The 14,612-nt window shown below is 53.2% G+C and overlaps 2 long non-coding RNA genes across 5 annotated transcripts in view; one reads left to right on the forward strand and one right to left on the reverse strand.

Annotated features, from left to right (window-relative positions):
* Positions 1–4,417: 4,417 nt before the first annotated feature.
* On the reverse strand, positions 4,418–5,626 carry LOC129642215 (uncharacterized). Its single transcript, XR_008709562.1, has 2 exons — positions 5,221–5,626; positions 4,418–4,895 (listed from the first exon to the last, which is right to left on the reverse strand). It is a non-coding gene; the product is annotated as an uncharacterized LOC129642215 (long non-coding RNA).
* An 88-nt stretch (positions 5,627–5,714) lies between these two features.
* Positions 5,715–14,612, forward strand: part of LOC129632557 (uncharacterized) — a 258,203-nt gene continuing 249,305 nt past the window's right edge. For 3 of the 4 annotated variants that reach the window (XR_008704586.1, XR_008704584.1, XR_008704587.1), the window contains exons 1-2: positions 5,715–6,049; positions 12,578–12,692. This is a non-coding gene — a long non-coding RNA (uncharacterized LOC129632557). The remainder of the gene's footprint in view (positions 6,050–12,577; positions 12,693–14,612) is intronic. The other variant, XR_008704588.1, reaches the window with a different exon arrangement.

Genomic DNA, 14,612 nt, shown 5'->3' on the forward strand with positions numbered 1-14,612 from the left:
AAGCCAGGAATCAGACCCAGGAATGCTTGCCTGTAAGTCTGGCACTTCCCACCACCCTGTCCTGCTCTGGTGACCCCACTCCGTACCGCCTGGGACATGTGGGAAAGGCGGCTTAGAGAATACCAGCTGGAAGGGGACTGTCTCGCTTCACATCATTGAAAGCGGAGGCCTTGGGGAGTGGAGGCTCTCTTCAGACCCAGCCCTGGTTAGAAAGAGCTGAGTCTGGGACTCTCAGCTCACTGACTCTGTATCCCCAAACCAGCGTCATGACAGAGCTGTCCTGTTGGCCTGCTCATGGGCTTATCCATGCCTGGTCTCCGAGCTGTTACAAAGATTCCACTGCAGACACAGCTGATGGGCAGTCTCCCTTGTAGAAGAAGGTGGGTCAGGTGGTGCCCAGGGGAGCCCTTACGCATTGCTGAACTGATGGGAATTACACGATTCTTTTGCGTCTTAGAGCTGTAGGCTAGAGGGTTCCTAAGAAGTTACATGGTCCAGCCCTGCCAGGTTTAGTTAGATCAAGAAGCTGATGCCCAGAGAAGGGACAGAACTTTCCTGGAGTCCCCCTGCTGTGGGGATCTTGGGCATATTCCCAGACCCACACCCCGCGATGAGGTCTGTTGAGTAAGAACTCCAGCTGGAACTTGGCTCTCAGGGACAGTGGTAGGAAGGTGTCAAGTCAAACCCCAGCCTGGTCTCCTGGACTCTGAGATGGCCCTGAGGGCAGGTCTTGCTAAACCCCATGGAAGTGTTGTGGGATGGTGTGTGGCCTTCTCCCAGCCTACGATCTTTATGGCTGACACCAGGGGAATTGTACGAGAGTGTGATAAGCATCGCTGTTGAGATTGGCACCTCTTGGTAGTGCTTTCCGTGCCCCAAGTATTGCCTGCTGGCTGCTTCCCGTGGGAGAAGTGGTTCGGCTTCAGATTGTGTAACCACCTAGGCCACAGATGCAGTGTATGCACGGGCACGCACACACACACATACACACACATACATGCTAGTCTTTGGAATGCTCGTGTCCCCACAGTGCTGTCAGGGCCAAGCCCCAGAGTCTCTTGTCCAGGGTCTGTGGGTTCCGATTTTCCACTGGAGTCTTGGGCCATCCTCTCTTTAGTGCTTTTGCTGTTGCCGCCCTGCCCTGCGGTACTCATGTCTCCTTTCTCTCCATGTATCAAAACTCTGGCTGAGCTGTGAGGCTCAGCTCAAATCTTTCTCTGGCTCTACCACTTTAAAAATCTTTATTGAATTTGTTACAATATTACTTCTGTTAAGGCATGTGGGATCTTAGTTCCCCAGCAGGGGATCAAACCTGCACCCCTTGCATTGGTAGGTGAAGTCTTAAGCACTGAACCACTGGGGAGATCCCTCCCTGACTCTTCTGTACAATCTTCTCTCCCCAGCCTCATGCAAATCCCAGCTCTCTCCCTCTTCTGAATGTTGCTAATGTTCTTCTGTGTCATCCACATGGGACTGGAGCTTGTACTGCCCTGGGACACCTGGGAGAGTTAGGGAACTCTCCCTAACAGCGTGTGTGGCTGTGTTTTCATGAGATGAAATCTTGTTGATCCGCTGAGGCAGTAATCTTGTATTTCACAGCGTTGTGTACTCTCATCAGAGTCTGGCACACAGTAGGCCCTCAGGAAATGTTGGTTGCCTGGTGGATTGGAATGAGCCAATATGTAAATACAAACGGAGATGCTTTCAGGCCTCAGTGGGTGCTTGCCTGCGCTTGCTGGCGGCCAGTCGAAGGCGTGAAGTGGGCTTGCTCAGCCCTGTAGGAGGTGCACCGGAGAGAAATGCTGAGATGTGGGGATTAGGGAGATAATGCAGATCTGGGGTTAAAAGGCTGGCAGTGCTTTATTCCCCTGTGAAGGGGGAAAAGGGCCTTTGGGCAGCAGGTGACAGGGGAGGGTGTGGGAGTGGCGCTCCCAGTGAAGCCTCGGCAGGAGACCTTTGCTGCCATCCACCTGGGAGGTTCCTAGAAGAGGTGGGTGAGGAGTTTGGCATGAGGTGGTGGGATGTAGTTCATTCTCAAACACTCTCTTTGGGCCCAGATAGTCCTCCTAGCCAGTCCTAGGAGCTCTCAGAAGACTGTCCTGGGCATGGGACACGTTTTCCCCTTTTTAGACCCTAAAGGGATGCTGAATGCTATTTGAGGGCACCTTCTTGAGCAAGAAGTACAATGTACTTGCTGTTCATTTGCTTGTTTATTCATTTTGCGTTGGGCCTAATGATGTGATGCTGACCTGCTGAAAGATCTGAGTGGGGGTCTCCTGCTTACAACACTGAAGCAGCTGGTGACTGTCTCCTGCGTGGGTGACAAGTTAAGGTCATGCTCTCTGTCATCCAGGATAGCACCCAGGCTCCTCGGGCTGGCATGTGGTGGCCTCCGCCCCCAGCTCTGTAGACTGCTGCGGCTCTCCTCTGTGTTCTCTAGAACTTCCTCGAGCCCTGCTGCCCTTCTCACATTTCCCAAACACACTGGCTGCCTTGCACCACCATTCTTCTGCTCATGTTGATTCCTCTGCTTGGACCCGCCGGGTCTCCTGCGCTGTCAGGATGAATGAGCCCCAGGCATCCTAAATAGAGCCCTGAGTAGACACATGTAGGAGACAGCATGGAGTCAGGCAGTGTGTATGCATGCTGAGTCATTACATCGTGTCTGACTCTTTGAGACCCTGTGGACTGTAGCCTGCCAGGCTCCTCTGTCCATGGGATCTCTCAGGCAAAAATACTGGAGTGGGTTGCCATTTCCCTCTCCAGGGGATCTCACCAACCCAGGGACTGAGCCCACGTCTCCTATACTGGCAGGCCAGGGAAGCCCCGAGTCAGCTAGATATGGATTCAGATCCCGCCTTTATCTTCCTGGCTCGGCATGTTACGTCCCTGGGCCTGTTCACCACACACTAGCACTGATCTCACAGGGCTGTCGGCAGAGCTGAATCGAGGGAGGAGGCGCCTGCCCCTTCTCTCCCTGCTTCCGCACCATCCTCAGTGTGCGGCCTGGAGACGCCTCCTCCTCCTGGTTAATTGTCTTGGTGAAGCCCTTTTGTTCAGATAGTTACTGAACACCACCGTGTGCCAAGTGCCCAGCACTGGGAGTAATTTTTGTTTGGTCATCGGCCACCAAAGAGTTGTAAGAGCCCATACTTGGCTCCTGGGGGAAATGACGTTTGCTCTGACAGACTTCCTGCTTGGCTTCCTTGGTGGCTCAGACAGTAAGGAGTCTGCCTGCAATGCAGGAGACCTAGGTTTGATCTCTGGGTCAGGAAGATCGCCTGGAGAAGGGAATGACAACCTACTCCAGTATTCTTGCCTCGAGAATTCCATGAACAGAAGGGCCTGGCGGGCTACAGTCCACTGGGTCACAAAGAGTCGAACACGACTGAGTGATTAACACTTGCTGAATGTAGGAGGCTGGGTGAGAGGTAACTTGGAGAAGATAGGAGGGAAGAGAGTTCTAGGCAGAGGGAGTAATGGGGTGAGTGGGACCCAGTCAGTAATGAACTATGTGAAGGTATTTATCCTAAGAGCAGTAGGAAGGGTTCTATGCCAGGCTGGGGTCTTGGTCACTTGTGCATCCCCAAAAGCAAAAAACGGACAGAGAAGGACCAGAGGAAGCTGGGAGACCAGTGAGGAAGGGCAAGGGAAAGACATGGCTGGTTGGGGTAGGGGCTGTGGCCATGGAGAGATCCTGGAGGTGAGGCTCGTCAGTGTGGTGAAGGCTGGGTCCTGGGCAGTGGGGGGAGAGGGAACAGGGACTCCTGGGTTCCTGCCTCTTCTGCCGGGATGCATGTATGTATGTATGTATGGGGAGCAGGGTGGTGGCCACGGAAAGATGAGCTTGTTTCCTTGGACGTGTAAGCTCCCTGAAGCAGGGATGGGCCCTCACACTCCATGTCTCTCCCATGGGCCTTTATGCCCAAGAGGATTTCAGAAGACTTGTTCCTGGTTAAGGTGAGAAAATTACCCCTGTTCCCCCATCGGTCAGCAGGCTTGACCATGGACACACCCCCTTGGACTCCAAGGCTCTCTGCGTTGGGGGGTCGACCCTGTGCTCATCTCTTGGAGGAGGCCCAGCCCCTCCTGGGGGCTCCCCGCTGGGACTGGTGTGCCAAACCTCCCTGTTCTCAACAGGACTGACTGGGGTGGGTCTCCCACTGCCTCAATGAGGCAGGCCTGGGTTTGGCTGCCCTCCCGGCTGTGTTGTATCCAGTGGGAAACATTTAGAATATGTGAACGTAAGTGGCTGCTGGAGAGAAATCTACAATTTCTCCTATTATTGGAAAAGAGCTAGGCTACCATAGGCTACCAGATGTTCTATGTCATATAATGGTATGTTTTATGGCAAATGAAAATATATATAAAATCTGTACCCAGAGAGCTCCCTACTTGCTAAAAGGGGGCTAGATCCTTCTTTTTATTCTTACCCTTTTCAGATTTTTAGGCAAGAATTCCCTTTCGGGCAATGAACTTATCTGCCAAGTTGGGGCCCAGGGGGAACCCTTATGGGGGACTCGTAAACCCCGTCTTTTGAGGAAATCTTGGGGCTGAGGCCACATTCAGCCCCACGTGTTTACACAATACTCTCTCTCAGCTCTGAGGGGCCATTAGAGTTAATTGGGTGAATAATCTGTGTTTAAAAAGTCCCCAAATACGTATTTACATAATCCACGCTTTGCCCAAGCCTGCTCAAGCCTATTTGTGGGATCTGGAGTGGATCTGGGCTGAGCGTCTTCCTCCTGTGCTTCTAGAGCAGCTTCTCCTGTTGGTGACCATCCTTCGGTGAGGACGGGGACAGGCAGGCTTCCCTCCTGGCTGATGGCGTGGTGGGGCCTATTAGTGTGGGGTCTTCCTGAGCCTTGGCCAAACACGTGTTATGGATCACTGTCCTGAGAGATGTTATATGGGGAAAGAGGTTCCACGGTTCAGTAAGTTTGGGAAGCACTGCATCTTATCTCCTCTCTTGGAGATTCCCTGTGCTCATTATTCCACCAGGACTCCAAGAAGTCCTACAGTAGAGAGGTGGATTTAGCTGTGTCTAAATCCAGCTTCCTTCAGATGTTATCTGATCTCAGCATCTCCATCCCTAACTCTGATGAATAGCCCAAAGAACTAGCCTTCTGTAGAAACACATTGGGAAACAGCAATCCACCCCCACTCCGTCCTTTTTTTTTTTTTTTAAACCAGGGGGCACTTCGAGTTCTGGCCACCCACCCAGACATTGTGTGTACTGCCTTTGGTCGAAGCCCTTGTGTGCAGTCATGTTGGCTGTGCACACACAATCCCCAAGAATGCTTTTCACATGACCACAGCCTTGCTGGTTCTTGGAACAGGCAAGACTCCAGGCATTAGAGGCAGGCCCGGGGTGTTGCATGGAGACACGGCATTCTCAGTTAGGGAGCCCTTACAGCCTGCCCACTCCTGTAGTTCTGTGCCCCGTTAGTTGCTGGCATCCTTTCTATAACATTGTCTCTATGGGTCACTCCAGCCACAGGAATTCTCTGGGCTGGTTTGGGCACCAGGAAGGATGAATTCAGATGCACTCAGGTGCATCTGCAAGCAGTAGCCCTGCTTATCCGTCTTCATGAGGTTCTCAGTCTTGGCTGCACATGAGAATCACCTGGAGAGATTAAAAAAAAAAATCCTGATGTTGGGTCACAACTCTGATTTGTTAAATCAGAATCTGGGTGGGTAAGAAACCTGGCTCAAATAAATGGTCAAGCTTCCAGGTGATTCCAATGTGGCTCCATGCGGAGGTGGAGCACAGCCACGCTGGAGCTTTGTCAGGAGAGCTGGCGGGGTAGGAAGGGGAGCAGAAGTTCACGGCGCTACTCCGGGCTCAACCACGACTGTATGAAGGACCAGACCGCCCACCTTCCCCAGTCCTGCCTGGGCAGCCCTCTGCAGTGTGGCAAGTCCCTGGGTGAGGAAGAGGAAGCGTCCTGCCGTGTTTACCCTAGGGACGCCTTTGTTGGGTGGTCCTGAGAAGGATGATGGCGAACATTACCGAGCAGGGCGTCTGCTGTGGGCCAGGTACTGTAAGGTGAGTTGACTCGTTTAATCCTCACATTCCCCATGAGTTAGGATTCCTGGTTATACATGTGGAAATGAAGGCACAGAATGGTTATGGAGGGCACCCAAAGTCACACAGATGTTCAGAAATGATGGAGCCTTGGTTTGAATCATCCCCGTGAAGAGTTCTTGGTGCAGTGCTGGTGAAAAGCCTTCTTATAGTTCAGGAGCTGTGTGAGGGGTGGTGTGGCTGGGGCTGGGAGAAGAGACCATGTGTGTGTGTGTGTTCTCTGAATTCAGGGATGGACATATTTCTGCTTGGGCTGAGGGGAATGGGGTGGGCATGTGGAGGAGCAGAATCAGTGGGGTGCTGAGCTAGCTCCCCCGAGCCTCACAGCTGGCTGTGACTACTTCTTCCCAACTGAGTTCAGTGGCATCCAGTTGGAAGCTTAAAACCAGCCAGTGTGAGTATTTGCACCATAGAAATCGGCAAACACTACAAGTCAGATTTTTATTTACTTAGTTTCTGAGAGAGCTTACACATTAGCTAGCAGCTCACTCGACCCAACTTTTTAAGCTCAGCACCATTGGATTGAGGCTAGTGGGTGAAGCTAGAGGCTTGGATTAGGATGGGGGAGAAGCCAGAGGGCAGGGCGAGAGAAGTGGATGAGAAGCTGTGCAACAGAGTAAATAGTTCTATCAAAGGAAATGAAACGAGAGAGGCAAACACGCTTCCCTGACTTAGAGCAATACGGTGAAGAAGCAGGGTGAGTGCTGAGTAAGTGTTAATTTCTCTTAAAATCGGGATTATTGGGGAAAAAACTAGCAACACAGACTGGAATGGAAATGAGGGGAAGGGAAGGGACCATTCCTGAAAGATGTGCAAACTGATCGGGAAGTTCTGCCCCACCATGCAGGCAATGAGCTCAGAGAACCAAGTTGCAGCTTGCAGTCCTGGGCCAGAAAGCCAGAAAAGCATTCTGAGTCTGCCTTTGGGAGCGGGCAGATAGGGGCTCCGGCAATGAGATGGTTAAATCAGAATAACAAGGGGTGATTTATCTTGCAGCCCCAACATTCCCTTGCTCACTGCTCCGGCTGGCCCTGATAATGCTCCCGGGTTGCAAATCTACCTATTTGTCAAGTCCCTCTCCACAGCCGGGCTCTCTCTGGCTGCTTGCATGGTTTATTAAAGAGGCGTTTGCTACCTGTCATCTCAAACAGCCTCCTTTATCCAAAACAGAATAATAGAGATATCTCTCTCCAGGGACTCGGGATGCAAATGCCCGAGGACAGGTTGCCAATTTGCCGTGTGTATTAGGAGAAGGAAGCTGTCAAGGGAAACGGCCAGGATCCAGGCTCTTCTAACAAGCTCATTTCTGGGTTGAGGGGAGACCTGGGCCGCTCGACTTTAGATTACGCAGGCACGCGCCTCCGCTTTCCTATGGACAGCTGTGAGCAACGATCGTTTCTCCCCGGGAAACAAAATTGGCTTTTCTCCCTGCTTCCCCTCCCCCAGCTCATCCTCGGGTAGTGGGGGGACCCTGCCAATAACTGTCAAGAAGCCGTCCAGCTGTGGAGCTGCGCCTGCACGAGGGGAGCTGTGGGCAGCGGGTGCCTGCTCTGTGGCGGGTCGCCACGGTTAGCAGGCTGGGGAAGTCGGTCTTGGCTGGTGTTTGCTGCGGCCCAGGGGACGGGGTCATTTTCTCCCCTGAGGGAATCTAGTCAGAGCAGCCCGCCCATGTCTGGCAGGCACAGGGCAGAGATGCTTCTCACTCTACCCACCTCGTCCCTCCCAGGATCTCATCTTAGAAGGAAACACAGGCCTCCTTCCTGCCCCAGAATCTCCCCACACTTGGCACCCACCACCTTGGTTCTGGGACCACTCAGTGTGATAGTTGGGGTCTAGTGCTTTCTGCTCCCAGGAAGACTCTAGACTCTGAGAGGACACAAGTGCAGAATTAGGGAGCCCACCAAGAAGCTCCCTGCAACTCCGCATTCCTCCGAGCACCTCTCCCTCCGGGTTCACAGGTGAGGAGGCTGTGGCCCAGGGCCTCCCTGACAGCTGGTGAGTGCTGGGCTTTGAACTTGAACCTGGGACAGGACTGTTGCATTTCCTGCATAGCTGTGCTCGGGACCATGCTGTGTGGAGGATTCACAGGCCAGGAGAATTAGCTTCCATATCCTGTGGGTTGTCTCCAGTGTTGTGGCTCTGTGGGCTCAGGCTGTCCAGACAGCTTGAGGGGCCTGTCTGTCTCCACTCCTGTTGGTGGGAGGGGACGAGCAGAGTCTCACTTGAGTGTGTGAGGCTCCTGGATCCCTAACAGTTTCATGATCAGCGGGATCTCTCTTCCCCACCATGTCCTCACCTCCATTCCACCCCTCACACTGCCTCAAGACTGTGTTACCCCAGAGCAGGGCCTGCAGCACACAGAAGTGTCCTGGGAGGGTGGCGGCGAGGGTTTATCCTTGAACTGGGCAGAGGTGACCCCAGTACATGGAGACACCTGCTGGACCTGTGCCGTGACCCAGAGCCCAGAGCTAGCCAAGGAAGGCAGAAGTCAAGGGCCTTCCTTGACTGGAAGCCAGACCACGCCTTGGGGTCTTGGAAATAACCTCAAGGAAGGGGTCAGGGCCCTGTGGGCAGTTTGGGTGTCTGTATGAGGCAGGGAGGCCCCCGTGAGCTGGGGGCACCATGGAGCTGGCTGTTTGCGTGTTTGCCGGCTCCCCGGTCCTCTCACATGTTTTGGGTAGGTGCTCAATTCAAGCGTGTTGGTACCCTGCCCCACACCTTTCCGTTCCCTGGTGTCATCCTTACCTCTTGGGACCTCTCTTAGACACTTACCAATGCTGATGGGGCTCCAAGTGTGTGCCAGTACCATGCCTTATTGGCAGGTCCACCCTCCACGTCTTAGCCCCTGTTCCTTCCCAGGTGTCAAGATTTCCTTCCTTGCCTGTTGTACTCAGGCTTCTCTCTGAGTCTGACTGACTCAGCCCCACCTGACCTGTTAGTATCCTTGTTTTACAGAAAACTGACTCTCAGAGAGGTTAAGGTCAGAGCAGGATCTGAGCCCAGCCATTCTGCCCCCAAAGTCTGTGTTCTTACTCCTGGAAGGGCTGCATGTTGACTGTGGCAGCGCTTTGGGCTTAGAAGTGGGGACTCTGTGTGCCAGGAGGTCTTGCCAACATGCTGTCCTGGTGTGACTCTTCTGTGAAGAGGGTCTAAGATGCTGCATCTGGACACAGCTCAGGGCTGCCTGAGGGTGGGGTGGGAGGATAGAGTGGGGGAGGACCTGTAGATCTTTCCCCTGGGGTGGTGGTGGGGCATTGCTGCTCTTGTCTCAGCCTGTAGGGATGCTGGACTAGGGCTGGGTTTTCCTGCTGAGAGGGCCCCAGGCTGTGGTTATGAGCTGGTCTATGGAGTTGCCAGTGCCTAGATATCATGCCCTGCAGGGCTGTGCCACCATTTCTGGCTGTACAGCAGGGAGACCTGCTGTGGATCCCTCTGCACTGCATGGCAGGATTGCATCCTCCTGCCAGCCCAGTAGCAGCTGCCCATGGAGTCCATTGAGGGTGGAGATCTGGGGTTCCTTGTACATAGTCTATGCTTCCTAGAACACACCGTCAAAAAGGCAGCCTCTGGGTGAGGAATGTCAAGGCCAGAAGGAAAAAATGGAACATTTGTGGGATTCTACCCACAAATGACATTGGTATGTTGGGATTGTTCTTCAACGTGAAGTGGGACCTTGGGCACCTCACAAATTCTGAACCTGGGTTGTCTCAGCCAGTGCCTGACACGTGGTGAGCAATCACGGTTGTCTAATGACTCTGTCAAATGGGAATGGTTGCTATCTCAGAGGCTGGTAGGGGGTGGAGTGAGATGGAGTGTGGAAAGCAAGTGGTATGCAAAAGGCTTTAGGTGCTCAAAGCCCTCCTTTTGGTAGGTGGAGTTGGGGGAGCTTGGCACCTGGCCGCTCTCATGGTGCCTCTTGCTTGCCTCTCACTCATCTGCTTTCCCTCTGCTCTGGGACTCTGAGGCCTTGCTCTAGAACACAAGACACTGTAATTTCTCTAGGGGAGATTCCCCAGGAGCAAACTTCGTGAAAATCTTTGAGTAGATGTGTGAATGCCAGAGCAGGAAAGGCCCTTAGAGGCATCGTGGAACCATGGAATGGCAGAGATAGCAGAGCCAGGCAAACCTGAGTCTCATCCCAGCTCTACTGCCTAATAGTTGTGTGGCCTTGGTTAGCCCACTGCCCCTCTCTGAGCAGCCTCCTCAACAGTTCCTATCCTTGGAGGCCCTTGTGAAGCCAGAATGAAGGATCTTTGCAAAGTGGAGAGCTATATTTGTATTTATTATTAACATGGTAACATGGTAACTGTGTTAGGAGAAGCTGTGTTGCTCATGATATTTTCCAGTCTTCTTGTTCCACTGAGGGGGCATCTAGGGCTCAGGAAGGAATGAACAGGGTGAGAGCAAGAGAGCTAGGTCTTGGGTTGAGAGACCGGTTCCAGGTGCTCTCCTGCCTCTGTGCTCTGGAACCACAATGGGGTGGGAGACAGCAGTTGTCAATCAGCATCCCTGAGTCCTGGTATTCATTCCCCACCAATGGTGAATAGGTCCTGTTTGTCAGAGGGAGCTGGTCAGCCAGACCCAGGGCCTACTTGGAGGTCCTCTCTGGAGCAGATACCCCAGAGGGGAATGGACCCTTCCTCAGGGCCTGGAGAGCTCAGGCTAGCAGACGTCCTCTGTCGGGGCCTAGGGAAGCCAAGCCTGACTTAGAGAGAAGGCATCGTGGCTGAGTTTGTGCATTTTAGGAGAAAATCAGCCCAAATAACTCCCAGATTCAGACTCAAGCTGTGCAGGTGAAGAAGGCAGGTAGGAAATTACAGCCACTTGAGGCTTTCTCTCCCAGGGACTTGATTAAAGCTGAGGAGTGTTGGAGCCAAAATAACTGGGAAAAGGGCTCTTTGATATGTTCATTTGGTTTTAATTTGGGGGGGGGGACACAGGGCAGCCCCAGCTTGTTTTATTTCTGCTTCCTTTTAGCGTCTTTCACTTGGCTCCTCTCCCCCACTCCCAACCCCCTCCCCTCCTGGAGTTTGTGAATTTCAAGGTCAGCTGAAAGTCAAACTTTACCATGTCGGTGATGAAATGCAAGCAGATGTGGCTGGTTGGGCTGATGGTGGCCACACCCTGAGAACCATGCTCAGTCCTGTGGGTGATGCCTGGCAAAATGAACAAAGTCTGATCGCTTACAATCCTGGGTTTCCATCTCGCAGATTCAGATTTCAAAGTGAGGGCCAATCAGGCATGTGTTTACCTAGGGGGGTTGAGAGAAGTGATGCTGGCTAGGACAGGCATGGCTGCCTCCTCCCCCTTGCCCGTGACTGAGAGCCAGTGGATGGGTGCCAGAATTTGGGATTGGCCTTTGGTACATGGTGCTGGCTTTCCCGGGGACCTTGTCTGCTGGCTCTCCTTGCTAGTAGAAGGGTTTGGTGGATTTTGGTCACAGCACATGTCCGTCGAGTTGCCCTTGCTCCCCACAAAGTGCATTAAGCCATTGGCAAATCCTTGCCACGTGACCAACGTGGTGTTGGCAGTGACCTCAGGGTGAAGGTCGATCTTTGGCTGGGCCTCCTGGCATCACCCACACCCCTCTGTGACTCAGAAAGTGGCCCAGCTGGCTGCTTCCTGCTGCAGCAGTCTGGCAGATCCATCAGATGGTATGGAGAGGAGCGGTTTCTGATGTCCTAGCTGCTTCCACCACTAGCCCAGACACTGCCTCTCAGGCTCCACGGGAGGTCTTGCACTGCTCCCCAATGTGCGGTCTGTTGATGGACTGTGGCAGCCTGGTCCCTGGCATCCTTGGGAATCCACCTTCCCAGTAACATGCTGGGACTGGCTTACCAGGAAAATGGGGAGACCCAGCAGACCTGGGTTTCTTGCTCTGTACTCACCAGCTCTTCCCAGCCCAGCTCCCTGCACCCAGTGCCTCTCAAGTCCAAGCCACAGGACAGAGTAGATGGATGTACTGCCCATGAGGCAGGAGGGTGGAAGGATGGGCATTTGGGAGTCAGGACTGTGCTGGGAACCCAGCTCCATCCGTGGTCAGTCATGAGACCCTCAACTCACTTCCTAAGTCCTCCAAGTCTCAGTTTCTTTGTCTGTAAGAGGGGATAAAGGTGCCCTCCTCAGAATTGCTGTGAGGATGAAATGGTGCATGTAAAGTGCCTGGCACAGTGCCTGTGCTCAATAATGCCTGCTATTATAGCTATTGTCCAAATCCGGCAAGAGCCGTTTGAGACAGCGTTGTAGGGAGGGACCTGCCTGGGCTCCCCTGTGGGCTGCTGGGTTTTTGTAGCTGCAGAGCCCAATTACCCAGCCTTTTCCTCCACCCAGGAGCACAGCTTCTTCCCCAGGGTCCTCGCCCCAGCTCAGCGAGAAGCAGAGGCAGATGCGGATGGGGAGTTAGCCTGAAATCACCCTTTCTACCCTGCCTCTTTGATTGGCAGCACACTGCAGAGAAGTGATGTGTAAAGCAATGTCCCTTCAATCCAGGAGCTGTCCAAAATGGGAATGGTTTTCACGGCACAGTCATTTTTGGATAAGAAAGTCTGAAATGAGAGAATTCTGAACGCAGAACAAAGCAGAAGAGCCTGCCACAACAGTGCATGTGAGTCAACCCGCAGCGCCTCGCAAACAGCCTGCCTTGTTAAAATCAGTCCCTTGGTGCAGGCGGGATTAACGCTCTGCAAACTTCCCATCCCAGGCCTGTCTGCATTTTTACTTTCCCTGCTGCACGTCTCTTGCTGATCTTCCTCCCTTCCTACCCGGGGGGATTTCCCACACATAATGGAGGCCACTCCCATTGCTACAGTGAAGGAGACTTTTTTCCTCTGCTTTGGGCAGAAAAATAGTAACTTGTGCTGGGAACACAGAGAGGCTGAAACACTCTCTGGAACAATTCCCTTGGCCCAGTCCCCCACTCTTTGCATTGTGAGAAGGAGCAGGGAGGCCCAAGGGAAGGTGCCCTGGTGAAGGGCCCTCTGGAGGTAATTTTGTGGGAGTCCCATGGGCATTCTCTTCCTCCCCCTCCTCCTCTAGTAAGTCCTGCCTGGTTAACTTACTCTGCAGAGTTGGGGCCTCCACTCTGGGGTTCCCAGTGGCAGACACAACTATTCACACATGGTACCCCAGGGACTGTGTCCTGTGTGGAACTGCTGACCACCCACCGTCCCGGTCACTACTTGCCACAAGAGTGGCTTGTGGGCTGAAAAGCATGTCCAGGAAGGAGCAGCAAGGCCACACCAGGAGAAGGTTCTGATCATTTCTGCCCCATGGCTTCCTGCCACTCTGGGTGAGCCCGAGCAAGACTGGCCGGCTGGGCTGGGTTCTGGAGCCAAGCCCCTTCCCTCGCCCTGTTTGCTGAGCCTCCCCACACTTTGGCCGCTCATTATCTCCCCACTGGCGGGTGAGTGGGAGAGGCCGCGCCGAGGGGAGGGCCAATTACTGGGGCCTCACCGCTACGCACCGCCTTGAATGCATTTTTCTTAAATGGTGAAGCCCTCTTCGGGGAGAGGCAATTTGTGGGGAGCTCAGGGCCGCATAATTTACGGGCCCCTCTAGCCTGGGTAGGAGTGAGGTGGCTGTGGCTTGGTTTAATTAGCTGGGTGTAAGCCGAGCACATCACCAGAATGGGCCCGGAATCCTGGTCACCGAGGCTCATTTCTCTTCTGTGCGAAGCACCGCCAAAGACGAAAAGGTCTAAAGTTACTTCATTCATTGGATCCCTTGGTTAGCAACGTCTTCCAGTTTGAAATATAAACCCACTTATTTTTCTTAACAAGAATCCAGCCCACCAGCTACAGTGTTCTGCTCATGCATTTAATAGGAATAATTGAATGGAGCTCAAATTATCATAACCTAATGCTTTCCGAGGCAGATCCAGCCACGGCATATTTTTTCCTACAAGGAAGCAAGTTATGTGAGGCAGGGCAGTGAGGGGGAAGCCAGCCTCAAGTGCTGCCGGTTCCTAGCTCTGCTCTGCAACGACTCGTTGGTTGAATTTCAAGGGCTGCTGGCCACTGGGCTGGGGGCCTCTAGGGGCTTCAAGAGTCAGGGCACCAGGGTGGTAGGTGCTCCCTAGGTGATATGCAGTCCTCAGCTGAGCATGACTCCCTGGGTCATTTTAAATAATGATCAGGGAGAGAAAGTTAGAGCTGGAAGAGACCATGAAGTGCTAGTACTTTTGGTGGTAGCAGCAATCCTAGTGATGTTTGTGTACATAATTAAACATAACAGTGATTATCGGTAAATGAGGATGCCCACTTACTGTATGGTTGTGGGAACTGAGGTCCCAAGATATGGTGCTGATGACAGACCCTTATCCAGTTTTCTAGAGTCCCCAGAGCACAGAGGGAGGTTTCCAGTGATACGATTCATAGACCCAGACCCTTTGAACAGATAGGATACGCAGGCTCTGGAGGGTCCATGAGGAGCTCTCCCTCACCAGCTACCCAATCTTGGGTAGGCCTCTCTCAGCCTCAGTTTCCACATCTGTAAAATGGGGCTACCGCCTGCCCTGATTCCCTCA

The sequence above is a fragment of the Bubalus kerabau genome, chromosome 1 (assembly GCF_029407905.1).
Source record: "Bubalus kerabau isolate K-KA32 ecotype Philippines breed swamp buffalo chromosome 1, PCC_UOA_SB_1v2, whole genome shotgun sequence".
NCBI lineage: Eukaryota > Metazoa > Chordata > Mammalia > Artiodactyla > Bovidae > Bubalus > Bubalus kerabau.